Source organism: Urocitellus parryii, chromosome 12 (assembly GCF_045843805.1).
Source record: "Urocitellus parryii isolate mUroPar1 chromosome 12, mUroPar1.hap1, whole genome shotgun sequence".
NCBI lineage: Eukaryota > Metazoa > Chordata > Mammalia > Rodentia > Sciuridae > Urocitellus > Urocitellus parryii.
Window position 1 is genome coordinate 18,321,089 of NC_135542.1, and position 9,079 is coordinate 18,330,167.

Here is a 9,079-nt window from a genome sequence, read left to right on the forward strand (position 1 = left end):
CTGGGTGTCATCAATGCTGGGGTCAAACCCAGGGCCTCGCACTGGCTAAGCACACACTCTGCCACTGAGCGGTTTCCCAACCCCTTGTGACACTATTTTGGGCTCAAAGTGGCAAGAAGAAGGATGCTGTGCTACAGAAGCCCAGAGTCAAGTCCAGAACTGCAAGTGTGACAGCAAATAATGCTCCACACCAAGGGCCCTGAGTCCCTGAGTCCCCTGCCTTGCCACGGGCATGTGGCCATCGCACCATGAGAAACCCATCCTCCTATCACAGGCTGTTCCTGAGCACCTTCCTGCCATCTTCTGCCCCTCTTCACCCCATGGCCACCCACACAACTGGACACACAGGACAGAAGCATCTGCAGGGTCCTTCTCCCCAGTTGTTCTGTGGCACATTATGTTTCCAAAGATGGTGAAAAAACACCTCTCAGCCCAGAGGCTCTGCAAGCACACAGTACTCCTCCACCACCGGGTGGAATCTAACCTCCTTCTTCCTGAGTCCAGGAAGGCTTGAGTCTTACTGGCCACTCGAAGAATGCAGCAAGTGTCCCACATAACTTCCAAGACTGGGTCATAAGAAAAGACACAGTCTCCACCATTAAAGCTCTCAAATTGGGGTCTTGAGCCCCAAGGAGAAATCTCCATGTCGGCCACCACCACACTGGGGCCATTATGCTGTGAAAGTCCAGGCCCCTGTAGGTGCTCTGGCCAACAGCCCCCTCAGAAGTTCCAGCTGATGAGCAGCATCAGTGGCCATGAACACAGCCAGACTTCAGACACAGTGGGCAGACTGGCCAAGGGGATAGCGTGACTCTTAAAATGTCACTACAGTGAGGATCTCGAGGACAGACTGGTAAATGAGCACTGTCACCCCTAAGAGCGTCTGGGATTAGTGGGTTCTTAGGAAAACTTTCAGCTCAGGCATGAGGGACGCTTAGAAAATAAGGACTAACTGTCCCTAAGCTTGCAGAGCTCAGAGCTCTGTGGAAAAGCTGGATGAGGCCATTTGACTAGCCTCAGAGATGGAACTTGAGATCCTGGCTTCACTCCCTAAGTCTCAGTTCTAGAACTGCCGGGGAGAGTGGGGCTGCTAAGCCCTGTCTGGAACGTCATGTCTCTGAAGAATGGAGAGAGGTTAGCCAACGGGCACAGGGGTGCAGCTGATGGGAAAAAAACCACTTCTGATGTTCAACAGCATAGTAGGGTAGCGACAGGTCAACCAAAATGGCAAGTAGAGATTTTGAATGTTCATCACACAAAGCAGTGAGAAGCATCTGAGGCGACAGGTATGCCAATCACCATGATCAATGCACATCATTGTGTACATGCGTTGAAATTCCACAGCTAATTATGAGGTGTCAAAAATCATGCATATTTTGGTAGCCAGAACCGACATACCTGACAGGAACAACTTGGAGGGGGAGAAGCTGACTCTGGGCTCACGGTTTCAGAGGTCTCCGTCCAAAGTCTGCTAACTCCACTGCTCTGGGCCTGAGATGAGGCAGAACATCAAGGTGGAGGGACAGGGTGGAGGAAAGCTGCTGAGCTCCTGGCAGCCGAGAAGCAGAGAGAGAGAGTGAGGAGCAGGCACAAATAGAATTGCCAAGGACACCCCCCCCCCCGACCTGCTGCCTCCAGCCACATCCCACCTGCCTACAATTACTACCCAATTATCCATTCAGATTATCCGTCCTCACACAGATAAGGCTTCAGCTCTCATAAAAAGTCATCTCGCCTATGAACGCGGTGGCTGCACTGGCTCCTGAGCTCAGCGGGCGGGTGGGGGGGGGATGGGGGAAAATTTCATTTTTATTTTAAGAGAGATCCTATTTCTGTCCCTGATGTCATTCCCCCCAGGAAAGAAGACCGAGAGAAGAGCCCTGGCCCTTCTTTCCCAGGTGAGGCGGTGGCCGTTTGTACATGGACCAGGGTATCCTTGAGCGCCCCACGGTGGCCAAAGTCCCCGTCAGCGTGGCCTGAGCCTGCTGGTCTCCCATGGGCCTTCCTTCCTCACTAGGGCAAGTCAGAAAACGGAGTGGAGGAAAGCAGAAAGCTCCCCTGCCCTCGGTGAGAACTTGGGGAAAGAGGTAGGACCCCACGAGGGGAGCTGAGGTGCAGCGGGTCACGCTCCTCGCCGGGGACCTCACGGTAAAGGGACTTCCACAGCTCACCCTCCTCAGAGGGAAAGGGAGGCCTGAGTCACGGAATAATGAAGGGTGCTGCCCACCTGGGCCCCACAGCTGGGAAAGGAAGGGCTCACCTGTGCTCAGGGAAGGACCTGCCCTAGGAGGACGGCCATCAGCTGTCTCTTCCCTGCTTGGTTGGCCCAGGGGAGACCTCGCTCTGGGAAAGAGCTGGCTGTGGAGGAAGAAAAGGTCAGAGTCATTCGATAGGAGGGGAGAGAAAGGGGACATGTCGTCCATTGCCAGGGAGGGGACAACTGAGCAAGGAGCAAAACTTGCCCCAGAAACACCTTGGTTTCCCTAGAAGCCAGTAGCCAGAGGAGGAAGGGGCACCCAGCTGCTTTGTGGGGCCTGCCCTCTCCCTGTCCCCTCTCTGGACGCCAGCTCTCCTGTGTCCAAGTCTAGCATCCAGAGGACAAGCTGCATAGGCCAGTGGCAGCACACTGGTGACTCTGCTCCTGGAGCTGCTGCAGATGGACAGCAGACCTCAGAGACTGGATTGATAAAAGAGCTTCTGTTGGCAGTTTCTGAGGGCCCCTTGTCCCCCCCTCTCCCTAGAACACCCGAGGGCTGTGGGGATTAGATGGCGCTCCTGAATGGACACTTCCTCTCCCCTGTTATCAGCTGCAGATCCATCCATCTGAGCCTGGCACAGTTCCCTGTACACACAAGGTGCTCAATCAGTGTGGGTCAAATCAAGGGAAACCCTAGGAGTGACCACTGTGGACCGTCTCTGACCCTGGGCCTGCAGGGTCAAACAGAACAATAAAAGCCCCAGGACCTCAGACCACTACAGCCGGCAGCTGACGGCCAGGTGAGGATCTACCCGGCTGTCCAGGGGCTCTGAGAGCAAAGCCAGGCTGGAGGAGTCTCTCCTCAGCTCCAGGGCAACTTCTGACCCGCCCCTCATCTGGCATATTTCCTCCTCCTGGAAGGGATGTGTGGAGAGAACAGTAACCTGGCTTGGTCCCCCACAGGGCTCGGGGGTCACCAGCACCTGGAGTAGAGACCTATGAGCCTCCGATCTGAGGTACTCACTCAAAAAAGCCCCAGTGCTACTGTCTTCACCCTCTTGTGTCCTTCCATAACACATTTGGGAAGAAGAAAGCCAAAGATGGCTCTTAGGGCAGCCAGTGAGACACCAACCAGCTTCCCGCCCTGAACGGCCCCCCAAAAGAGAAGCTGCTTTCTCTTAAAAAGAAGCACAGATGAACGCCCTGCCTATCGCGAGCTGAGGGATGGGGACCCCCAGCAAAGAGTGGTATCCTTGCAGTCGCTGCCTCCTCCCAGCTTTGGGGACTTGGCAGTGTGGGGCTGGTCACCTCCCCTGGGAACTGCTTCTGAGACACTGATCTGTAATGACCCAGGCCTCTGACACACCCGGCCACCGGCTTCTTCCCTGCCAGCTGCAGGGAGTCGTGGGACAGCAAGTCTTTGGAGTTCCCAGCCACAACAGGGATGATCCAAGCAATTTCCAGGAATCCCACAGCCTCGGGGTCTCACTTGATGGCAGGGACAAGGAAGTGCTGAGCCATGGCCATTTGACATTCTAATCCCTGTGCTCACAGCTGCAGAGCTCTGTGTCACTGGTCCCAGACACAAGCCGGGCGTGATGCAGGTTGAGTGAGGAAGAGTGAAAGGTCACTGTTAGCTTTGGGTTTCGAAAAAGAAAGGAGGAGGAGGAGGAGGAGGAGGAGAGAAAAAAAGAAAGGAAGGAAGGAAAAGTCCCGCTCTGTGTTCTCTGGCAGATCCCAGCATTTCCCGGCCGGTGCTGGAGCCTCCCTTCCCTTCCACTGTGTGTAGAGCAGAGCCGTCGTGTTCACTCCGAGGTCTGTGTACCTGGACACCATCCTTTCAGGCCTGAGGACCGAGGGGGGAAGTGGGCCCCTGACTCTGGGAGGGGGAGAGCTCTGTCTCCTGGTACCAGGGAGCACCTGGCTGCCCGGCCAGGAAGCAAGAAGCCCCAGGGCCGGGAATGGACGAATGCACTTCTTTTATGTCCATCCAGTAAGCAACGGAGCTCAAGGTGAGAGCTTTCGGCTCACCTGGGCTCCACAAACATGGGCTCTCTTCCAGAGTGGGGGTCCTGGGAGGTGCTGGGGACTGGTCCAGTCAGTGAGAGAGATTGAAATTAATGAATGGATTGCCTGACGCCAGCTCAGCACCTGCGCTGGGGATGCCCCGCCCCCTCCATGAGACACCTGGGCTTCCTAAGGGATTTGCCAGATGCAACTTATTTCCAGTTACACATTCGCCGTCCACCCAACCAGGGCAGCCTCGTGACTACAGTAAGCTGCTAAAACAGGCCAGCGCTGCTTCAAACAGACACCCAAACACCTGTTGTTCTTGTTAAGTAAAAACAAGTTCATAGTCACAGCAAAACCATCAAGAAAACCACAAGTGACCTAAGGATTTCTGACTCACCCTGTAGCCTGGGTACTTTGTGACATTCCACCAAAAGGCATCAGCCACCTGCAGGGGCACTGAAAGCTGTTCATCAGCAGTCCTTTTCCCTCCCTCGCTGGGGTGATTACTCATGTGTGCCCTGCCCCTAGATGGCTCTTGCCTTCAGGGGAAAAAAAAGAGAGAGAACAAAAAAACTACCTTCCCCCTAAGCCCAAGTGACTAAGAAAAGCTGGCAGGGACCCTCCCTCAGACCATAATTGTGGGAAACCTCTTGCAAAACAGTTTTCTCTGCCAGATAAACTGTGTCTGTTCCCATCAGCCAACTGCCACACCCCAGAGAACCAACGGGTGAGAGATTTCCTTTAAGAAACCTCAGCAAACATCAAGAACGGTCTGGTCTGTCAGTGGCTGCTCTGTGCCCTGGAATAGCTGTGGGGAGCTGCACCCCAAGAACGGCAGCTGAACGGCCACCACTGCACAACCTGGGCGCTCTTCTAGAAACCAGCCTCCTGAAGTGCAGGCCTGGACCTGGCCACTTCCTACTGGTAGAGGAAGCCACACGCCAGGCACCAGGCAAGGCCCTGCATGGTGGCTAATTGTCATGAGCCCAGCTGTCTAAGAAATGCAGGCCCCGAGAGGCCACGGAGTCATCTTGGAAAAAGTAGCCAGCCTCAAAGTTGCTGTGCTCTGTGTCACAGGGCTCAGGTTTCCTGGTCACACCTGGCAGAGCTAGGCCTGGGCCACAAGCCAAAGGTGGCTTCCATAGATTGAACTATGCATGGGCAGCCGGGAGCTGCGTTCCCAGACATTGCCCACTAAAGCTACCCTGTGAGGATCTGGGGACCTGGGGACCCTGGCCCCCCCACCCCCCTCACAGCAGGAGCAGACGCCAGGACAGCCCAACTCTTCTGCGTACAATGCCCTCTGGCCTCTGCAGCCTGCCTTCATCTGCACCACTGTGCCCTGTGCCCAGGTGGGCTGCCCAGGGAACATCTCTGCTCCCTAAACACTGACCAGTGGGCACATGTTCAGGTCCTTGATACCAAGGCAACAGCTAGGAATTCAGAGAAGACACCTGGGGCAGGAATACCTGGGCACCAGGCGAGGAGAAACAGGGACTCCGAACCCCACGTAGAAGAGCTGCCCCTCATCCTGCTCACGGTTCTGAGCACCAGCTCTCTGAAAACCTCTCTGCTCAGGAAGATATCTCCCTCAAGTTCTCCCCCCATGTGCTGGAAATCCTCCCTTAGAGCCACCTCCCCCTTGGCAGGTTGTCACCTCACTCTCCAGCTGGTGGCTCCATGGGATAACCACAAGGAAGGTGACATCCGCAACTTCTGCGCATCTCACAACATTTCCAACATACGGTCTTTCAATGAATGATCACCACCTAGGAGATGGACAGTTCTTTTTTTTTTTTTCTTTTTTTTATTGGTTGTTCAAAACATTACAAAGCTCTTGACATATCATATTTCATATGCTTAGTGAAGCTAGCCAATCCCTAAAGAACAAGTACCAAATGTCTTCTTTGATATAAGGAGATGGACAGTTCTATTAGCCCATTTGGTAGTTGAAGAACTGCGTACACTTGGCCCCACAGAGCCCAGGCCACTCAATCCCCACAGCAGACGCCACGGCTCTGTGGCGCCACCCACTGGCGAGCCGCAGAAGGCACTGCTCTTTTCCTTTTGGAGAGACCAACGCCTGACCCTTTGCCAAATGTGGATCTGGGCCCAAGAAGGTACCTCCAAGAAGGTGGCAGTGGGCTATACAAAGTGCGTTTTGCCCCCTGGAGGGTGCTCCCCAGCCTCCCCAGTCTCCCATTTAGCTTCACAAACACTGGCTGGGTCTATGCTGTCTGAGGCTACGTGCTTTTAGCTAAGATGTTGCCATAAATCTTTTTTATGTTTTTTTTTTTTAAAGAAATAAACCTGAATTTGAGAATCATAATGTTCTGCTTCTCCAAAACTCAGAATCACCCAGGAGGCTCTGAACTCAGGAGTGAGCAGGGGAAAATGTCTCTCTCTGAACCTGAAGAAAAGCGGAAAATCACCTCAGAAGGCAACGTGCCTTGTCTAATCACCCCAAAAACTACCTTCCTCAGACTCTGTAGGTGGCATTACCCATAAGGTGCCGGTTGTCATGTTCCTCAGAGGCAGTGTCCAGCCCAGGCGTGCCCAGGTCTGCTGGCTGTCCATGCAGCACAGAGAAAACACTAGCAGAGGAAATAGTGAATATCTGAATAAAAACTGAAAGCAGCCAAGTAAATGTGCAGAACATTCTAGAAAGAGCTCCTGCCCAGGCATTGTATGATCACTGATCTTTCCAGCAGAAACTACCCAGGTTAATCTCAGCACTCATTCATTTCTTTCCTTCTTGGCTGAGAGCTTTATAAGTAACAACTCAAGTCCTGACTTCTCTCTTCACCTCAGGAGAAAATTAAATCCAAAATGAACCTTCCCACCCCAGAGCCCCTGGCTGTATGTCTCTCTTTGCACAAACCGAACCACTCTGAAGAGCAATTGGCATTGTGAACTGAGAGCCCTGAAAGGGGAGTTGATATCCGTCCACCTGGCAGTGACCCACAGGAGGGAGCAAATTAGAAGCTTGGATCACTCTTCAAGGATGTTCACTGAAGCTTTATATAGGGCTGTAAAAAGCTGGCCACAGTATATGGGTCCCACACTATGGAGATGATTAAATAATGATGGTACCTCCATAAGATGGCATCTCATAGGAACCTCGAGATGCACTTTTGAGACTATTTAGTGATGCAGAAACACCTATGCCTTGACGTTAAATGGAAACTATAGCACAAAATGATATGCACAATGAGTTCCAGAACAATCGAATTACACATACATGTACCTACACAGAGAATTAGAACAACAAAACAAATAAAATGTCAAAAGTGGGTATCTCCAGGTGGCAGGGGGAGGGTTCATTATTATTTTCTCCTTTGTCCTTTTCCTATTCTCTATACATGGCCTTTATCATTTTAAAAGTTGACTGAATAGAAATTTCCACCCAAAAATTCAAGAAAAAGGAACACTTCCCCTCATTGTTGGTACAGGTTTGGATTAATAGGAATTTTTTTGTTGTGGCATTTCTATAAGAATGAAGAGCCTCTAGGGAGGCTAAAGTAGGAAGATCAAAGTTTGAGACCAGCCTCAGCAATTTGGTGAGGCCCTAAGCAACTAGTGAGACCCTGTCTCAAAATTAAAAATAAAAAAGGCTGGGAATGTGGCTCAGTGGTGAAGCGTCCCTAGGTTCAACCCCTAATACCAAAAAAGAAGAAGAAGAAGAAAGAGCCCCTGCTCTGGCCTGGCTTTGCCTGGCAGAGCTGAACTTGGCACACAGTACCAGATTCTTCACCTGTTCCCAAGAACAGAATGGCACAGGGGCTGAGGGTGGACGGAGCAGGATTGCGACAGTGCTGGAGCCTCAGGACAAACTATCTTGGCACACCTAAGAACACCCAGCTGCTAGCTATGTCTCTTTTTAAACACTGGAAGGGCTACAAGGAAAGTTTATAGAACGACTGTCTGCACTGAGCAACTTAAAAGAAACAAACCCAAAGCTGTCAGGTATAAACCACAGGACACAGGAAAGTGCGAAGGAGACATGTCTGCCCCAGTGCTGGGAGGGAGGACGGAAAAGGCCTCCATCTCCCGGGAGAGCTCTGGTCTGAAACCCATGACGGCAGCAGGGAGGAGGGCCAGGGCTGGTCAGCATGTCCTTGGCAGAGGCTAGAAGGGGCAGGTGGGACTTCCCTGGTTAGGAGCCAGGCAGCTGGGACCCTGCCACCCCATGGAACCAACCACAGAGCGCTCCCAGCTACCTCCTCCAGGCTCCCTTGAATGTTTGGATGATAAAAGCTGCTTCTCCAGGACTTCCGACTCAGGCACTCCAAATATCCTGCCCAAGCCACGCAGAGAAGCCCCAGTCTCTGAGACAGAAGCCCCCAGAGTAGGGCTCTGCACCCTCGCTCTCTAACCTCTACATGTAGGGGCCATGGCTTGGGGTGGCCAGCCTCGGTGTCTGCCCAGGTCCACAGCAGGGGCCCACAAGAGACGCAGCATTCTGGCCAACCTGGAAGCTTCTATGGAGTCCATCAGCCAGCCATGCCCAGGGAGTCCTGAAGGAAAGCCACTCGGAGCCCCTGCTGCTGGCAGGACATTGAGCCTCTGTCCTCCTTGGCCCTGTGGGCCACAGGGTCTATTAAATGGGTCTCTGGTCACTCTCCAGACCTGGGCCTTCAAGACAGTGAAAACACTAGTTAGAAGCAAGATATTCTGATTTTTTTTTAAAGCTTCTTTGAAACCACAAAGAGTAAGAAGCCTCGGAATGTAGTCACTGTTGATTGACCTCAGGTAAGAGGGAGTTCCTGCCTCAAGCTGGGGGAGAAGGATACAGGGAATAGTCCTGCCCCTCCCCTTGCTAGCCCCTTGCTCATCCGCCTGGCTTCCCCAGGAGGAGAACCAGGGTAG